General features: G+C 37.5%; 1 long non-coding RNA gene across 4 annotated transcripts in view; it reads left to right on the top strand.

The window, feature by feature from the left end:
• Positions 1-19,678, top strand: part of LOC123835684 (uncharacterized) — a 282,269-nt gene that overhangs the window by 33,828 nt on the left and 228,763 nt on the right. The window contains exons 3-5 of one of the 4 annotated variants that reach the window (XR_006788804.3): positions 1,443-1,528; positions 10,124-10,226; positions 10,737-14,624. The exons of the other annotated variants lie outside the window; for them this stretch is intronic. This is a non-coding gene — a long non-coding RNA (uncharacterized LOC123835684). Of the gene's footprint in view, positions 1-1,442; positions 1,529-10,123; positions 10,227-10,736; positions 14,625-19,678 lie in introns of those variants that run through there. 4 annotated transcript variants of the gene reach the window in all.

The raw sequence follows: 19,678 nt of genomic DNA, 5'->3' as shown, positions 1-19,678 counted from the left end.
CATGTTGCTTAGTATCCATGTGTTGGTATTTTTTCTATTTGTCTTCTTTTAATTGACTTCTAGTTTCATACCATTGTGGTTGGAAAAGATGCTTGATATGATTTCAGTTGTCTTGAATTTGAGACTTGTTTTGTGGTCTAATATGTGATCTATCCTGGAGAATGTTCCATGTGCACTCTAAAAAAATGTACATTGAGTTGGTTTTGGATGGAATGTTCTGTATTTATCTGCTAAGTCCACCTGGTCTAATGAATTGTTTAAGGCAGGCCATTATTTCCTTAATGATTTTCTGTCTGGATGATCTATCTATTGATGTAAGTGGGGTATTAAAATCCCCTATTATTGTTACTGTCTTTTTCTACCTTTGACTGTTAATATTTGCTTTATATACTTAGGTGACCCTCTTTTGAGTGCATAAATAATTACAAGTGTTATATCCTCTTCTTGGATTGACCCCTTTATCATTATGGAATGCCCTTTTTTTCTCTTGTTTTCTTTATTTTAAAGTCTATTTTGACTGATAGGAGAATTGCTACTCCACCTTTCTTTTTTCTTTTTTTTTACTCCACCTTTCTTTTTTTTCTTTTTTACTCCACCTTTCTTTTCATTACCATTTGCTTGGAAAACCATCCCTTCACTTTCAGTCTGCATATGTCCTTAGATCTGAAGTAAGTCTCTTGTGGGCAACGTATAGATGAGTCTTGTGTTTTTTTGTTTTTGTCCATTCAGTCACCTACCCTATGTCTTTTGATTAGAACATTTAGTACATTTACATTTAAAGTAATTATTATAGGTATGTACTTATTGCTATTTTGTTGATTATTTTCTTGTTATTTTTATAGTTCTCTGTTCCTCTCTTCTCTCTCTTTTTCACTTGTGATTTGATGGTTTCTGTAGTGTTATGTTTGGGTTCCTTTCTCTTTATTTTTTGTGTATCTATTACAGGTTTTTGGTTTTTTTTGGTTACCATGAGGTTCATATATATTGATGTATATTTATTTCAATCTGATAAAAATGCATTTGAAATTGAGCAACTCAAGCATTACATTTTTACTCTCTGCAACGTTTCATGTTTTGGCATCATATTTTATATCTTTTTGTTTTGTGTATCCCTTAACTACTTACTGTGGTTACAGTTGATTTTTACTATTTTTGTCTTTTAACCTTTATACTAGCTTTCTAAAAGGGGCTGATCACTGCCTTTACTGTATATTTGGCTTTACCAGTGTGATATTTTCTTTTGTATATTTTATTTTTAGTTATGGTCTTTCTGCTTCATGAAGACCCTTTAACATTTCTTGTAAGGCTGGCTTAGTGGTGATGAACTCCTTTAGTTTTTGTTTGTCTGGGAAACTTTTTATCCTTCCTTCAACTCTGAGTGATAATCTTGCTTGGAAGACTATTCTTGGTTATGTTTTTTTTTTTTCTTCTTTCCCTTTCAGCACTTTAAATATATCCTGCCACTCCCTTCTGGCCTGGAAAGTTTCTGCTGAGAAATCTGATAGAAGGTGACGTAGCTCTTACCAAGGTACTCCTCTTGTTGCCCCAGGAAAGCATATACTTGTTCATTCATGTGTTTATCAGTTATTCATTACTCATATACATCATTGTCAGGCTCTGAACCAGGCTCTGCAAACACAAGGGCAAATAAGACTCAACCCCCTTCTCAAAGGGCTTCCAATTCAGCATAATGTTTTCTACCCTTGTAATCCCATGGCACAAATGATGGATGATTGTTCACTCATTTGTTAGCCTGCTGGTTATAATCCTGGGTGCACCCTCCTCTTCCTTTCCCTCTTAAGAGCTAATAGAAGGCCAATGGATGAGAGCACTATTATTTGAGAGGGAACTTTTATTTTTTCTTAGTTACAGAAAATTATTTTTAAAGTATATTATTTGCTAACTTATGTGTAAGTAGTGAATGACATGGGTCATGCTGATGTGACTTGCAGGTAATAATCTGAAATTTAGTGGCTCATGTGGAACTGCTTGCCTGGAATGCCCTTTTTTAAATTTAATTGAATACTAAGGGCTTCAACTAGTTCTCATGTTCCCAAGAAAAACAAGTCAGAGATGAGGAACCTCCCACCCTTTTGAGGAGAGAATTTGACATCTGATCTTTTACCTTTGTGTTGAGTAGATACCATAAAATAGAAAGGAACTGGGAGTAATGGCCAGAAGAAGAGAGTGTTAGAAAGATAAACTATGACAGGATTCCCCTGTCTGAAGGGAGAGATTTATTCTCTTGGTTCCAGGAGAATAGTGCCAATGAGAGAAATCTACAAGAGGTATATTTCACACCCACATGACTTGTTCCCCAAAGCGGTGGTCAGCACCGAACTAGGAAACTCTCTGCTGCAGGGGAAAGAACCCCAACACAGACAAGATGATCAAGACGAAGGGGGAACATAACCAGGACCTAAGAAGCCAGGGATGGAATGACTTCAGTCACCCCTGGATTCCCATTATGTTGTTAAGTATCTCTCTCCATCCCTGGTTTCTCTGCCAGTATGGCGCCTGGCTTCCCGACTGGGAGGGCTCTGAGGGCCATGTGGTGAAGTGAGTGTTGGAACCCCAGGTCACAGCCTTGGCTGAGCCATCTACTTGGATGAAAGCCTTCTCATTCACAGTCACTTGAGTGTGTTCCAGGGACCTGGGAGTGTTGATTGGCTGCTGGAGTCCTATGCTGGCCTTAAACCAGGGATAGGGGAGAGGGGCCTGGAGCTTCCTGCCCAAACCTCAGAGTCTGAAGGTAAGGTGACCACCCGCCCCCCCAGCAGAAAATGAGGCTGCTGAACTTAAGAAGGAGGAGTTGGTGATGGACAGGTAAAAAGAGCAGACACTCTCTCTGAGACTGATCAGAAGAATTGAAGCCCTATACTTGTTGTGGGGTTTTTGTTTTTTTGATTTTTTTTTGGTTTTTTGGTTTTGCTCCATGTGAGGGTCATGCAGAAGTCTTCAGCAGCCCTTCTTAAAGTTCCCTGTTAATTATCCAGTTCCACCCTCTCACATACCACAGCAGCCCTCAACACTATTCTCTTCAACTTAAAGACTCCCCTCCTCCTCAGCTTTTCCACATTATTGTCTTACACAAAATGGGAAAACCGGTCTGACAGGTAGGACTGAGGAGGGGACAGGGCGACTGTGTATGAGGTGGGTGTGGGGAAGTCTGGAACACTAGCAACTTCATTGCTTTATTCCATAAATCAAGAAAATCTAAACTTTTCCAAGTTGGAAAATACTGAATTCCCAGTCCTGGAGGCAGGCCATGCTCCTAGGCCATTAGGGATGTGGAGGTTTACAAACTCTCTTGATGCCCTGCTGCCACATTGGAACTTTATACAAGTCTACTTTATGTTTCTTGAAAAGGGAATTTCTCTTTTTACCTGCTATCAAGGGTGTTGCTACTAATTTAAACCTAGTTTGCTTTGCATAATGACCTGGCACATCTGGGACTGCAGCTTCAATTGCCAGATTTGATACTCTCCACTAGCACATAAACAACTACAAAAGAGGGGGAGAAACTAGTAAAGAGCAAAAACCAAACAAAAACTCAAGCACAAGTGAGAAAACATGGCCAGGATGGAGGGATGGGCAAAATGGGTGAAGGGGAGTGAGAGGTACAGGCTTTTAGTGATGGAATGAGTAAGTCATGGGAATAAAAGGTACAGCACAGGGAATATAGTCAATGATATTTTAAGAGTGTCCTGTGGTGACAGATGATAGCTACGCTTGTGGTGAGCACAGCACATTGTACAGAGTTGTTGAATCACTTTGTTGTACACCTGAAACTAATGTAACATTGTGTGTCAACTATATTTGAATAATAATAAAAAGAAACCTGGCCAGCTTCATTAAGTGATGGGAAGTAAAAAATAATTCAAGGAAATCACCTAAAAGGGAACTTAAGACCCTTTTGGTTTTATCCATTTCTGAGATAAACAATGGAATTAATACAAATAGTTCCAAGACAAAGTAATAATTTTTGGAAGACATCCCCCAATATTTAACTAGACGCTTATATCCTGGCCAGTTTGTCTTGGAAGAAACACCAGGAAGCTCTATTTTATTTCTCTAAGCTAAAACAGTTACAGGAGCTTTGAGATTTTTATTGTTTGTTTGTTTAATGGTTTAGGTGGATATGTGAAAACACCTGCTTTAAAATGTTTAAGATGGAAATTATTATGATTATGATAAAGTAAAACTCTAGAGCCTTAATATCTGTTTGGTAATAGAGGAGCCCAAAATTGCTCCATCCCTATGCTACCTCAGGAAGCAGGTGGACTGGCCTTGCATGCAGACCTCATGAAGCCCTCCAGCTGTCAGTTAAGAGAGTGTCTTCTTCCCCCTCCCCAAAACTTGGCTGATTGCCCAAACATTTAGTTTTGAATTTTACCAACATCATTGGATCGCCCTATTCCAAAGATACATCAGGAATATTCTCTCAAACTTAACGGAAGGTCAGTAATTATCAAGGACTTAGTTGTGAGAAATAGTGTTTTCAGGAGGATGACCTGAAGAAAATGCACTCCTCACACTGGAAAATTTATCCTTGGGTTAACAGACCCTCAGGAAACAGCTGACCTGGCCCACTGGGTTGTGGCTTCCCACCTAGTTAGTTTTACTGGGCCCCCATTTGCATCCTCTAAGGAGTGGCATAAGAAGCAGTACCAAGAAATGTGATACTGCACTTATTCAAGTGGTTTTAGAGAAACTGTTCAAGGTTGTTTGAGGATTCCTCCTGCATTAACTAGAATTCCAGGATGCACGTTTATTTGCACCCCACCCCCCACCCCAGTCCACCAGTCCCTGAGGCCCCAAGTCCCAGGCCTTGCAGGGAGGTGTGGGAGGTTTTGGCACACCCCTCACACTTTGACCTTCCCCAGGGTGATGCACCAGTTGGAGAAGTGTGGGGGAGTTTCTTCAGGTTACTTGGGCTGTGCTGATGGTGGTTCTTTTGCAGTGGAAGGGGACCCCACCACTTCTTAATTTAGGCAGTCAACAATCATGACTCTGCAAGTTTACTGCAGGGGTTTTATTAGCACCATGGGACTGTTTTACTGCGACTTCAGAGCTTTAACTGACCCCTAACACTTTAGGGACAGATGCTGCACCCTGGGGTTATGGTGATAGGGTCACTTTCACAGAATTTGTGCTCTCTAATGGCCAATTCAAAGATCCCTCTTCAGCTCTTAAGCTGCTGCTAGGAATTCAGCTGCTGTTTAACACAGGCAATTATTGCATCATTTCACACATTGAAACCCAACACCCAGCCCTAGTGGTTATTGCATCAGCTCAGAACAACCTGCTCTTCCAATCAATTAAACTCATTGCGCTTGAACATGAGTTGCCTGCCAGTCACACTTTAAATCACCACCTCAGCACCCATTTCACAATGAACTGCCAAAATGAAATGACCTCCCAGAACTTAATCAGTCCCCTCCCTGGGGAAAACTGGCCTTGAAAGGGATTTTCCAGGGTCCTGTGGGAACAAACCTCTTGCATGCCCCCCACCCCATACCCACCCCTGCCCGGCAGGGAGAAAACCTTCTCAGGTCTCTGTTCCAGGAATAGTAGTGCTGCTCCTTAGCTGAAGTTTGTTTTTGTCCTAGGACGCTATGGATGATGAAACTAGTTGTGTTTACTGTTTTCTCCCCTTTATTTATTTTTGTTATACCAGTAATGCATGCTCATTCTAGGAAAAATCAGAATATATAGCTATGCAAAGTGAAGAATAAATAAATTGTCACCACGCCACCGCTATCATAGCCAAAATGTCAGTTACCCTTCCAGGCTTTCATGCATTCTTTTTGAATTGGCTGTTAGAGCCAGATACAAATCCCAGTAGAAGTGAGGATTTAATATAGAACTGTGGAGAAAAGATGTAAGAAAAAATAGATGGTACTGGCTCTCAATTTGGAAAAAAAAAAACAAAACCGACTCCTACCTGATACTACATGGAAAAATCCACTTCAAATAGGTCAAATATTTAAATGTAAAAAATATAACAATGAAGGGATTGTTTAAAAATCTGGTAGGCTACGTGAACATTCTGAGGGTGGGAGAGACCGTTTTAAATCAAGACCAGAAACTGTAAAAGACAGCATCATTAAATTTAATTTTTAAAATTATAAAGTCAATACATAAATAAGAAAAGTACATCTGTAATGTAACAGGTTTATATTTCTAATATAAACTCTTAAATTTGAGAAAAAAACGAGTTGATGAAAGATACTCAAGATACAAATGAACAGCTCACTGAAGAGTAAATTCAAATGGCCAACACACCAATAAACATATGAGAGGATGCTTAGATTCACTAGCTGTCAGAGAGAGGCAAGTTAAAATTAATGATAAAACACCATTTTCGGGCACCTGGGTGGCTCAGTTGGTTAAGCGACTGCCTTCGGCTCAGGTCATGATCCTGGAGTCCCTGGATGGAGTCCTGCATCGGGCTCCCTGCTCGGCAGGGAGTCTGCTTCTCCCTCTGACCCTCCCCCCTCTCATGTGCTCTCTCTCATTCTCTCTCTCTCAAATAAAATCTTTAAAAAAAACAAAACAAAACACCATTTTATACTTAGATTGGCAGAAAGAGCCATAATACTGTATGCTGGTGGGGGGAGAGGGTGAGGGGATGTACTCTGATACTTTGCTGGTGAAATGTGATGTGCTAAAATCTTCTGGGAAAGAAATTTGACAACATCTATTAAAATAAAAAGTACATGTAGCCTTGACCCAGCAGTTCAATACTTAACTGTAGCCCATAGAAATAAAAGCAGTTTTAAGGATCTATGTCTAAGGAGGTTTACTCCAGCATTGTGTAAAACAGGAAAAAGGGGGCATGCCCATCAACAGAGTAGTAGCTTAATAATTTATGATACATCTCACACAAAGGAATATGTTTGCAATCAATAAAAAAATGAATTAAAACTGAACAAGACCATGTGGAGGAAATTCTCATAAGAAACTATTGAGAAAAGTACATAAAATGATTCTATTTTTGAGGGAAAAGAATTGACAGAAGTGTGTATATATATCTGAATGAGATGATAGCATTACAGGGAACACTAAGAAAGGATACATATTAGGTTGTAAAAATTGGTTACCTTGGTAAGGGGAAGAAGATGGCATGATGAAGATGAATGAAAGTAGAAAAGGGAGAAGGGAAGTACAGAACCAAATTTAGGGGAAAAAAGTAAAACACTTCACTAAAAATGAAACTCTGTGCATATGATCATATTTATGCCTTTATATAAAGTTCTATGTATGTGATTTAAGGATTGAATTGTTCCGATCCCCAGCACCTCAATGTGACTTTATTTGGAAATAGTCTTTACAGAGGTACTCAAATCCATATGAGGTCGTTAGGGTGGGTCTTCATTCAATATGACTGGTGTCCTTGTAAAAAGGAGAAATTTTGACACAAAGTCAGACACGCATACAGGGAAGATGATATGAAGACACATAGAATGCCACGTGAAGGGGGAGGATTGGAGTGATTGATCGGCAAGCCAAGGGATGCCAAAGATTGCTGACTAACCACAGGGAGAGGCAAGCAAGGAGTCCCCTACATGTTTCAGAAGGAGCAGGACCCTAAAAACACCTTGATTTCACACTACTAGCCTCCAGAAATGTGAGTTGACAGAATTTTGTTTTAAGCCACCCAGTTTGTGGTACTTGATTATGGCAGATCTAGGAGATGAATACAATGTGTGTCTGTAAAAAAAAAAAAAAAAAATCAAATAGCAGATTTTAAAAATCCTTCTGTAAGGCAGTAAAGAAATCCTGTAAGTTCAGAGCCATGTTTATACGTCAGTCCCTTGAGTAGCCTTATCATACTTTATTTTAGTCCTATTCTACTCTTCATTTATACAAACATCTTGATGTCCTTCTGAAATTACTTTTGGAACATGGAGCTGCAGACTTAGGTAGGTCCGATAGCCTTGAGGCTGATGGCCTAGTTGAGCCATACACACTAAAGGAAACGGACCAAGGTGAGAGGAGATAAAGATGTGGGATGAGGTGACCACATAGCCCTTGATCATCAGAAAGAAATGAAAGATTGTCAAACCACTCAGAAACACCAATCTCATGGCCCACTTCCACGTTCTCGTTCACTTTAGGCCTGTCATTTTGGTTTCTGTGAGAAGTAGTCTTGAGAACCACCCCTGACCTTTTTACTTAAGCTAATTTGAGTGGATGTCTGGTTATTAGAACCAAACTTAAGAACCACAGGAAGTTCATGGTGGCTAAAGGACAAATGGTTGCATGTTGAATTCTGAATTCAAGTGTTATTTGTGTGGTCCCAGGATGGAGTCCCTCTTACCCTCATTTAATCAGTGTATACTACCACTGACAGTTGCATAATGGGTCCAAAATCTATAACTGCAATTTTTTTTTTAAAGATTTTATTTATTTATTTGAGAGAGAGAGAATGAGAGACGTAGAGCATGAGAGGGAGGAGGGTCAGAGGGAGAAGCAGACTCCCTGCTGAGCAGGGAGCCCAATGCGGGACTCGATCCCGGGACTCCAGGATCATGACCTGAGCCGAAGGCAGTCGCTTAACCAACTGAGCCACCCAGGCACCCTGTAACTGCAATTTTTATCTATCTTTTGATGTAAAGACAATTAAAAGACAGCAAAGTAGTATGTAAAAACTTAAAATTACTCTCAGAGATTGAAATTAGGAAGAACCAACACATAAGAGATGAAATCAGGGATCAGTAGTACTCCCCCACCCCCACCAAAGAAATTGCTTAATGAAAAGACGTAGGAATTCAGGTAGCTGAGGCCAAATTGCATGGGCAAGAATATCTCAGTAGAAGGCTGGTGTCCCATGGAATTTGAGCAAGTGGATCAGAAGATAGAATGTGTCAGTGTACCTTTAATACTGAGTGGGGGGAGGAGCCCCAACTCTCCAGACCACTCACATGGTTTTGGATTGTGCCCATAGTGGAAAGGTAGGCAGCATTCTGACTGCTAATACTTGAGGGCACCTGTCATTAATATGATCAAGACTTGATGCTTATCCAACAACCTTCTGATTGTAAATCTTCTCTGCAAATAGATTTCCCTGGGGAGGATATTTTGAGTTTTGACAAGCTCTTCACGGAAGTATTACCCACTGGGAAATTGTGTTTTCTCTGAAAAGGAATAAATGATGGGCCACTTTATGTCAGCCTCTGTTGAACCAGTCCCCTGAGTCCACTTGTGTAGGCAAATTGACAACACAGTTTCTGGTGAGCACTCTAGATAACAGCTCCAGGGCATTCTTGTTTTATTAACTGTATCATCTAGCAGATGAGTGATTGAGATTGTAAGTACCCAAAGGAAGACTTGGTTAACTCTGTAGGGTTATTTTGATGCAAAATCCAGGCGGTAGTGGTTTGTTATGTGTGTGTGTTTATGGTCATATGCTCTGATGTTGGACTGACTAACTGGGAACCATATAGGCGGAAGGAGACAAAATTCTGTGTAAGTTCTGGCATCAATCTTTGTACTGTTTTTACACAAACCTAGTAAATGACATGTCACCAAACAAAATTCTGTCATTAATTGTTGCCTTTGGCTAAAATGGGATGGGTCAGGAAGGCCAACAAAATAAAATATATTTTTTCCCCCAGACCAACACCATCCCTACTGGCTAAGAATCAGGTTATTCATTGGTTTATAAGAAGTTCTCCTAAAAAGATAAACCCCAGACCTTCTGAACCATAACTACTGCTACAAAATCAAAAGCCTGGATTGTAGTTTAATTAGCTAATTAAGCTTAATTGGTTTATTTATGTGCCAAAAGCAGTGATCACTTACTACAGGGTGGGTGTCATGCTTGGCACAGACACCCAGTTCTCAGCCCCACAACTCCTGATCCCATTCAACACCCAAATTCAAACTGTTCTTGGACATTCCCAGCTCTGGATATCTGTTCCTGGGCCTCCCCAGGCCACTCCGGTTATGGTTATGCCAGCCCAGATGAGGTCGAGCTTTTCCTTTTTTATACCAGATTGTTGCTTTTGAGAACTGACTGGGGTGTCACTGAGTTGGACTCTCCTCTTTTTAGAAATTTCTCTGAGCCTAAAGTTAAGGCATGTGTTTTCTAACTTCTGGCTCTCTGCTCACTTAGGTGGATTTCCGGCTTCTCTTGAGAGACCGCAGGGCAGCAACTGCCTTCCTTTTGGTCCAAATGTGGTGGATCACAAAGTCTTCCTCAAAGGACCCAGAGGAAGGTGGGTCTTAAGAGCTCTGGTGGAAATGGTCTGGCAAGTGTTCATGTTAGATCCAAACTGTAATCTTAATTAAATGGTAAAAAGAGGAGACTTGTATGGAAAGGTCTGATCTTGGTATTAAGTCTCTGCCAGCTGTTTATGGTTCTTGGGAGATGCTGTACTCACTGTTTTGACATTTAAGGAAGAGTAATGTGACTGACTTGCAATAGGTTCCAAGTTCACTAATGTGCAAGCATTCTGCAGTTCTGATCTGAAGCCAGGGTTTTGATGTAATCTGAAAAAATTAAAGAGAGGGTGTCTTAGTGTTCCCTGGATAACTGATTGGCAGGTTAAACTGTTTATTTTCAACTTTCTGAGATTTGTTTAGAGAGGTTGTGTGACTGCGGCTTTCACTTAACATGTTCTTTTTTAATTTGATTAATGTATGGTTAACCCTTTGAAAGGCAATGTTAAAAACAGACATAGTAAGTATAACCATAGAGAATAATGCTGGCGTACCCATTATTACAGGAGGAAGAAATGGCAGCTCTCTAAAAATGAAGCAGAACCAACACGAGATACATGGTTTCCTTTTTCCCAAGTGCTGGTGTCATTCTGCAGAGAAAACAATGGAGCGGTCATCCTGATGGGAAACACTGGGTTCCCTGCACTGACTGAGACCAGGTTTAACCAAGGCATCAAGAAGCCGCACCTGGCGGGAGAAATGTCTCAGGACATTGGCTAAATAGGGTAGAGCTGAAAGGGACTAGTTAGGGCCTCCCCTGTCTGCACACAACTTGCTCTTGATAAAACTGCTGCCTTGTGGAGGGGGATGGGTGCATCCCTTTTCTACAGACTCCCTCACAATTCAGTTGGAATGATCCAAGGTAGGCTGGCCACTGGGTATGTGCTATGATTGAGGTATGAAGCCCCAAGTTCCTGACCTTCTCCTAGCTCATCTTGTCTTCAATCTCCCACCTCCTCCTCCCCCCAATTCTTCTTATCACCACATACAGAAACATTGGCACATTATTTCTGATTTCCAGTATTCTAACCAGTCATTAAGTTCTTGTTTACTGCTGTCTCAGTATGTTGACTTAGATAATCTGTTGCCCCATCTTCCCTAAATACATGTCTTTCTCCAAAGGGAAAGGAACCTGTGGGTGACAGAAGAAAGGAAGAGGGAAGGAAGGAAGGAAAGGAGGAAAAGAAATATGGTTACCATGTGGCTCTCCAGAGACTTGGTTCATTAATAACTTACTTTAACAATTACTTCTTTTTTTTTAAAATATAATTTATTTGTCAGAGAGAGAGAGAGAAAGCACAAGCAGGGGGAGCAGCAGAGGGAGAGGAAGCAGACTCCCCGCTGAGCAGGGAGCCCAATGTGGGGCTCCATCCCAGGACCCTGGGATCATGACCTGAGCCAAAGGCAGATGCTTAACTGGCTGAGCCACCCAGGCGTCCTTTAAGAAACACTTCTATAGCCTTTATTTGCTAGATGCTATTTTAAGTGCTGTGAGTATTAACTTTTTAAAATAAAGTAAAAACAGCTATGATGATGTACTTGTGAGGTAGGTTCTATTATTTTCCTTATTTTACAGAAAAGGAAGCAGAGTTGAGCCAAATGCTCAAGGTCATAGCTAGGAAGAGCCAGCTTCCAACCCAGACAGTTTGTTCTGGCTCCTTCTCTTACCCACTTTATTTTGCTGCCTCTTCTCTCTGGTATTTTAAAGAATTTAACCTAAACATTTTATGACTATGTGAATAATGCATTCTTACTGTCAGAAATTTGGAAAGGAGATAAAGGTTAAAGAAGGAAAGATAAATAATTCCAACCTCCAAAAACTGTGGTTAACATTCTCATATTTTTAGTCTTTTCTCTATAAGGTATTTGCTCACATATGGAGATCATATTACATGTGTAATTACATTTCCTAAATTTTCCTTAATGTTCTATAATCATTTTCTGTTGGTCACCAAACACTTAAAAAACAAAATTTTAAAATAACTACTAGACATTTGAATTGTGCTAAATTTTTACTCATAAACCGTGTTTTGTCTTGCTGTTTTTTTCTTTAAAAAAAAAAGATGCTTGTGTTAAGACTATTTTGGTTACAAAAATTCTGATGACAGAAAATTTGGAAATAAAGAGAAAACTATTCAATTTATAAGTCCATCAAGGTTTGTTGGGCATCCTTCCTGTGCTGGACACTGTAAGAAGCTGAAGGTATGACGGTTAACAAGAGCTGTTTCTTACCCACAAGGAGCTTACATTCTGGTGTAGTAGATGAATATCACATAAAGTGTTAAGGAAAAAGGACCCTTTAGCTCCACCGCTTAGAAGAGATAACCACCACTTACAACCAGGTGTATAACTTTTCTAATATTATGTTTACATATAATTTTAAGCAAAAATGGGATTACATTGTTGATGGTTTTATATCTTGCTTTCCCCCCAGCATACAACTTGCTATTATTCAATGTTTGTCAAAAATTATACTGTTAATGGTGGCATAATTTTCTGTTTTATGTGTGAAACATAATTCAATCATCCTATTGTGAAACGTTCAGATTTTCAGTGTTTTGAATTACAAACATTGCTTCAATGAATATACTTAAAACCTTTTTTTCACATCTCCCTGTGAAATTTCTGAAGATGAAATTTTCAGCATATAGATAATGAACATGTTTAAGACCCTTAATATAAAAAAAATTACACTTCAGAAAGCCTGAGTATTTTTCAGTCTCACCAGGACCATATGAGGCACCCCTTCCCTGTGTCTTCACCCACATTGTCTAGTATAATAAAAAAAAAATGGATCTTTTCCAAGACCTTGTTTAATTCCCATCTCAGTTTGCATACATTTGAGTACTGATAAAGGGCAAGTATTTTTTTCACAAGATTATTGACTATATCTTTTTTGGTGATTTTTGCTTGTTTTCCCCATTGCTTTTTCTATTAGGGTTTTTTTCTTTTTTTCCAAACTGATTTGAAAACTTTCTTGTCACTTTCCCTTGAATTGATAATCATACATTTTATACAGGGACAGTTGTGTAAGTTAAAGACTGCTTTGTTCCTTGGCTCGTGCCTTCCTTCCTCCAGTTTCAAAGCCAGCCACTGGCATCTCTTTGAACTTCTTCCATAGTTACACCTCTCTGATTCTCCTCTCCTGCCACCTCTTCCAATGCTACTGACTCTTGTGATTGCATTGAGTCCCCCTGGATAATACAGGATACCCTCCCTATCTCAGGATCAACTGATGAGCTGACTTAATTCCATCTGCAACCTTAATATTCACCTGGGAATTAGGATGTGGACATCTTTGGGAGGACATTATTCTGCCCACCATGATACTTTATTGTACTTTCTTTACCAAATAGCTACCTCTTTATACATCTTTATCAATTTACCTTTTTTTTTTTTTTTGGGATGTATTTCAAAGTAAATTGCAGATGTCAGTATACTTCACCCTAAATTAGCATGTCATAAAGTAGACATCTATTATTTGTTTACAGCTTAGAAAACATTATTTTTTTAACCACAAAACTGCGTTTTCCAGGAATAGCAGAGAATTGGAATCTGGGATGAGCAAGTTATAGTTAAACCATAGGCAAGTCCTCAGTTTTTTAAAATTTTGTGGTAAATTTTACTTACAAGAAAATGTGCAAATTTAAAATATGCATTGCTGAATTTAGCAAATGCATACACTTGTGTAACCTAAAATCCTATAAAGAAAGAAAATGTTAACACTGTGTATCATGCCCCTTCCTAGCCACTGTTCTGAGGTTGCTGGTTTTGTTTTTGTTTTTTGTTTTTCATTTTAGATTAGTTTTACGTATTGTAAGTCTTGATATAAATGGAGTTATTCAGTGTGCACTTTCATGTAAGACCTCTTGCATTCAGCTTTTATTATAATGATTATTATTATTTTTAGTATCAGTAGTTCATTCCTTTTTGTTATTGATATTCCATTGTGTTGAATATTACTGTTGCCCTATTTATGCATACCAGATTTCAGTTCTTGGCTCTTATAAATGAATTCTTGCACAAGTCTTCTTGTGGACACATGTTTTTATTCCTCTTGAGCAAATATCCAGAAGTAGAGTTAATGAACCATTGGGAAAGTGTATATTTAGTTTTATAAGAAACTGCTAGAACTTAAAAAAAATTTATATTATTTTACACTCTCACCAACAATGCGTAAGAGTTCCAGTTGCTCTAAATCCCTGCCAACATTTGGTGTTGTCAGTGTTTTTAATTTCAACCATTTTGACAGGTGTTTTTTGTGATTTTAGTTTGCATTTTGCTGATGACTAACGTTGAACCCTTTTTCATGTACATATTAGTCATTCATATCTTTTGCTCATTTTTACTGTTTTTTGTACTTTTAAGTATTAACTTGATTTGTATCTCATTGGTTTTTATTTTAGTAGATAGTTTGAGATAGAAATTAAAAATTGTTTCCAAATACTGAACTAATTGTCTCAATATATTTTAAAAATTATACTTTCACTGATGTGAAATGCTGTTTTTATTACACTATCAGATATACTGGGCTTTGTTCGCAATTATTCTTACCATTATAACGCCCATTCTTTCACTGTTACAACATAATTTTAATTGTTGTGGACTTAGAATACACATTAAAAGTTGGCACCACGAATTCGCTCTCCTTGTTCTCTTTTTCAGTGTTTTCTTACACATTCTTTTCCATTCCTTTTTCCAAATGAACTTTACAATCACTTAGTAAAGCTACATACTTTTATATTTCATTAAGATTTTGACTGGAAATTTTTCAAACTTACCAATTAATTTTAAGGAAACTGCCCTTCTTACCTATTTTGTCTTACCATCTAGGAACATAATAACTTTCTCCATTTATTCCAGTTTTCTTTCATTTTATTGAGTAAATTGTGTAAAATTAACTTGTTCTTTGATATTTTGTATTTGTTTTGATATTGTGAGAGTGATATTTTGAATCTCTAATTTCCTTCTTTTTGTAAATATTTTTTGGTATTTCTATCCTTAAAAGAAACAACCAGCCAGGGCGCCTGGCTGGCCCAATCAGTTAAGCATCTGCCTTCAGCTCAGGTCATTATCCCAGGGTCCTGGGATTGAGTTCCACATTGGGCTCCCTGCTCAGCGGGGAGTTTGCTTCTCCCTCTCCCTCTGCCCCTCCTCCCTGCTCATGCTCTCTCTCTCTCAAATAAATAAACAAAATCTTGAAGAAAGAAAGAAACAACCAGCCACAAACAAACTAATTAGAAGTTTTAATGACACATCTTAGAACTTGGCTCATCATGGCCTGGTTGATTAACCAGAGTGTCACGGGAGAAAACTTTCTAGATAAATAGGGCCATAGATGCGAGACAGAGTCTAGCCATAGTATACTATCTGCAGGGATGCCCTGTCCCTTAAAAGCTACTGACACTCCAGAAACTAAGCAGATCACTACTCCGGCCTTATGTTATGGTCTAAGTCTTTGTAGACTCGTGGTCTTTATAGTTCCTTCTACCTCTAAAGGACAGTGGTCCTTTATCAGTGGTTCTCAGCTCTGGCTATACCAAAGAATCTCTGATCTCAGATATTCTGTCTTAATTGGTTTGGCAACCGGAACATCTGTATTTTTTCCAAGTTTTATTGAGATATAGTTGACATAAAACTGTGTATTAGTCCATGGTGTACAATATAATGATTTGATCACATATATATTGTGAAATGATCATCACAATAAATTTAATATCAGTTGTATAGATTCAAATTGTTTTTTATAATGAGAACTTTTAAGATTTATTTTCTTAGCAACTTTCAAATATACAGTGTATTTTTGTTAATTATAGGCAACATGCTCTACATTATATCCCCAGGGATTTACTTATTTTACAACTGAAAGTTTATACCTTCTAACCATACTTAACCACTTCCCTCCCCATCCCACCCCCCACCTCTGGCAACCACCAATCTGTTCTATGAGTTCAATGTTTTAGATTCCAGTTTTTATAAGTGAGACCATACAGTGTTTGTCTTTCTCTGATTTATTTCACTTAGCATAACGCCCTCAAGGTCCATACATGTTGTTGAAAATGGCCAGATTTCCTTCTTTTTTATGGCTGAATAATAGTCTTCTGCGTGTGTGTGTGTGTGTGTGTATCACATTTTCTTTATCCATTTATTCACTGATAAACACTGAGGATAATTCCATATCTGGGCTATGGTAAATAATGCCTCAATGAACATAGGGATAAGGATATCTTTTTGAGGTAGTTATTTTGTTTCCTTTGAATATATACCCAGAAGTGGAATTGCTGGATCATAAGATACTCTCTTTTTCTTTGAGGAACCTCCATACTCTTCCATAGTGGCTGCATTAGTTTACATTTCCACCACAGTGTACAAGGGTTCCTTTTTCTCCACATTCTCACCAACACTTGTTATCTCTTGTATTTTTGATGATAGACATTCTAACAGATGAGAGCTGATATCTCATTGTAGTTTTTATTTGAATTTCCCTGATGATTAGTGATGTTGAGCACCCTTCCAAGTACTGTTGGCCATTTGTATGTCTTCTTTGGAAAAATGCCTACTCAATTTCTCTGCCTATTTTTAATAATATTATTATTACTGCTACCAAGTTTTTGCTATGAGTTCTTTATATAGTTTAGATACTAACCCCTTATCAGATATAGGGTTTGCAAACATTTTCTCCCATTCAGTAGATTGCTTTTTTACTTTGTTGATGGTTTCCTTTGCTGTGCAGAGCTTTTTAGTTTGATATAGTCCCACTTGTTTAGTTTTGCTTTTTTGTCTTTGCTTTTGATATCAGTTCTAAAAAACTAACTGGCAAGACCATTGTCAAATAGCTTAACCCCAGTGTTTTTTCCTAGGAGTTTTATGGCTTCAAGTCTTGTATTCAAGTCTTTAATCCATTTTGAGTTGATTTTTGTGTCTGGTATAAGACAGGGGTCCAATTTCATTCTTTTACATGTTGCTGTCCAGGTTCCCAACACCCATTTATTGAAAATCCTTTCCCCATTGTATATTCTTGGCCCCTCTGTCATAAATTAATTGACATAAAAGCATGGATTTATTTCTGGGCTCTGTATTCCATTGATTTATGTCTATTTTTATGCCAATACCATATTGTTTTGATTATTATAGCTTTGTAATATAGTTCAAAATCAGGGAATGTGATATATTAGCTTTGTTCTTCCTTCTTATGATTGCTTTGGCTATTTGGGGTCTTTTATGGTTCCATAAAATTTTAAGATTTTTTTTCTATTATTGTGAAAAATGGCATTGGAATTTTCACTAGGGATTGCACTGAATCTATAGATTGCTTTGGGTAGTATGTACATTTTAACAATGTTCTTTCAATCCATGAGCATGGAATCTTTCTATTTATTTGTGTTGTCTTCAGTTTCTTTCATCAGTGTCTTGTAGTTTTCAGTGTATAGATCTGTCACCTTGGTTAAATTTACTCATAGGTACTTTATTATTTTTGATGCAGTTAACAATAGGATCATGTTCTTAATTTCTCTTTCCAATTGTTTGTTATTAGTGTATAGGAATGCAACAGATTTTCATATGCTTATTTTTGTATCTGCAACTTTACTGAATTCATTTATTCTAACAGGTTTTTTTTGGTAAAGTCTTTAAAGTTTTCTCTGTATAATATGTCATCTGTAAATAGTGACATTTTACTTCCTCCTTTCCACGTGGATGCCTTTTATTTTATTCATTCATTTACTTATTTATTTACTTATTTACTTATTTTTGCCTAATTTTTCTGGCTAGAACTTCCCTACTATTTTGAAAAAAAGTGAAGGAGAGTAGGCATCCTTTTCTTGTTCCTGATCATAGAGGAAAAGCTTTTAGCTTTTCAGTGTTGAGAATGATGTTAGCTGTAGACTTGTCATATATGTCCTTTATTACATTCCTCTAACTGTTGAGAGTTTTTATCATGAATAGATGTTGATTTTGTCAAATGCTTTTTCTGCATCTGTTGAGAGGATCCTATAGTTTTTATCCTTCATTTTGTTATGTGGTGTATTATATTGATTGATTTGCATATGCTGAACCATCTTTGTATCCCTGGAATAAATCTCACCTGATAATGGTATATGATCCTTTCAGTGTATTGTACAATTCAATTTGGCAAAATTTTGTTGAAGATTTTTCCATCTATGTTCATCAGGGATACTGGCCTGTAATTCTCTTTATTTTTTTAAGGGTGCCCTTGTCTGGTTTGATGCCTTATAAAATGAATTTGGAAGTGTTCCCTCCTATTCTGTTTTTGGAAGAGTTTGAGAAGGATTGTTATTAATCCTTTAAGTCGTTGTTAGAAGTCACCAGTGAAGCCATCTGGTTCTGGACTTTTGTTTGTTGGAAGGTTTTTGATTACTAATTCAGTCTCCTTACTAGGCATTGATCTATTCAGATTTTCTATTTCTTCCAGATTATGTTTTCCTAGGAATTTACCCATTTCTTCCAATTTATCTAACATGTGTCATATAATTGTTGTAGTAATCTCCTAAGATCCTTAGTATTTCTGTGGTATTAGTTGTAACTACTCTTTCATTTCTGATTTTGAGTCCTCTTGTTTTTTTTGTTTTTGTGTTTGTTTGTTTTTGTTAGTCTAGCTGAAGTTTTGTCAATTTTGTTTCTTTTCAAAGAATCAGCTCTTAGTTTCATTGATCTTTTCTGTTGTCTTTTGGCCTTTATTTATTGCCACTCTGATCTTTATTATTCCCTTCCTTTTCCTAACTTTGGACTTTGTTTTCTTTTTCTTATTTCTTTAGGTGTAAAGTTAGATGTTTTAAGATTTTTCTTGTTTCTTGGGGTAAGTCTGTATTGCTACAAATTTCCCTTTTAGAACTGCTTTAGCTTCATTCATAGATTTTAGTGTGTCTTTTTTTGTTCTTGTTTTCATTTGTATATAGTTTTTACTTCTCCTTTGATTTCTTTGACCTATTGGTTGTTTAGTAACAGTTTTTTTTAGTCTCCACATTTTTGCTTTTCTAGTTTTCTTCTTGTAATTGACTCTAGTTTCATACCATTGTGATAAGAAAAGGTGTTTGATATGATTTCAGTTTTCTTGAATTCATTGAACCTTGTTTTGTGACCTAATATATGAGCTATCCTGGAGAATGTTTCAATGTTCTACTTGGGAAGAATATGTATTCTGCTTTTGAATGGAATGTTCTATAAATGTCTGTTACATCCATCTGGTCTAATGTATTAAGTCCAGTGTTTCTTTCTTGATTTTCTTTCTGGATGATCTATCCATTGTTGAAAGGGGTTATTAAAGTCCCCCACTATACTTGTATCAGTGTTCATTTCTCCCTTTAGGTCTGTTAATATTTGCTTTATATATTTTGGTGCTCCCATGTTGGATGCATATATACTTACAGATGTTATGTCCTCTTGTTGAATTGACCCATTTATCATTATATAATTACCTTCTTTGTCTCAT

Source organism: Mirounga angustirostris, unplaced genomic scaffold (assembly GCF_029215605.1).
Source record: "Mirounga angustirostris isolate CCGP_5_RB_7025 unplaced genomic scaffold, mMirAng1.0.hap1 SCAF_12, whole genome shotgun sequence".
In the NCBI taxonomy this organism is placed as follows: domain Eukaryota; kingdom Metazoa; phylum Chordata; class Mammalia; order Carnivora; family Phocidae; genus Mirounga; species Mirounga angustirostris.
Note: the sequence above shows the minus strand (reverse complement) of the source record. Positions and strands in the feature narration are given on the sequence as shown.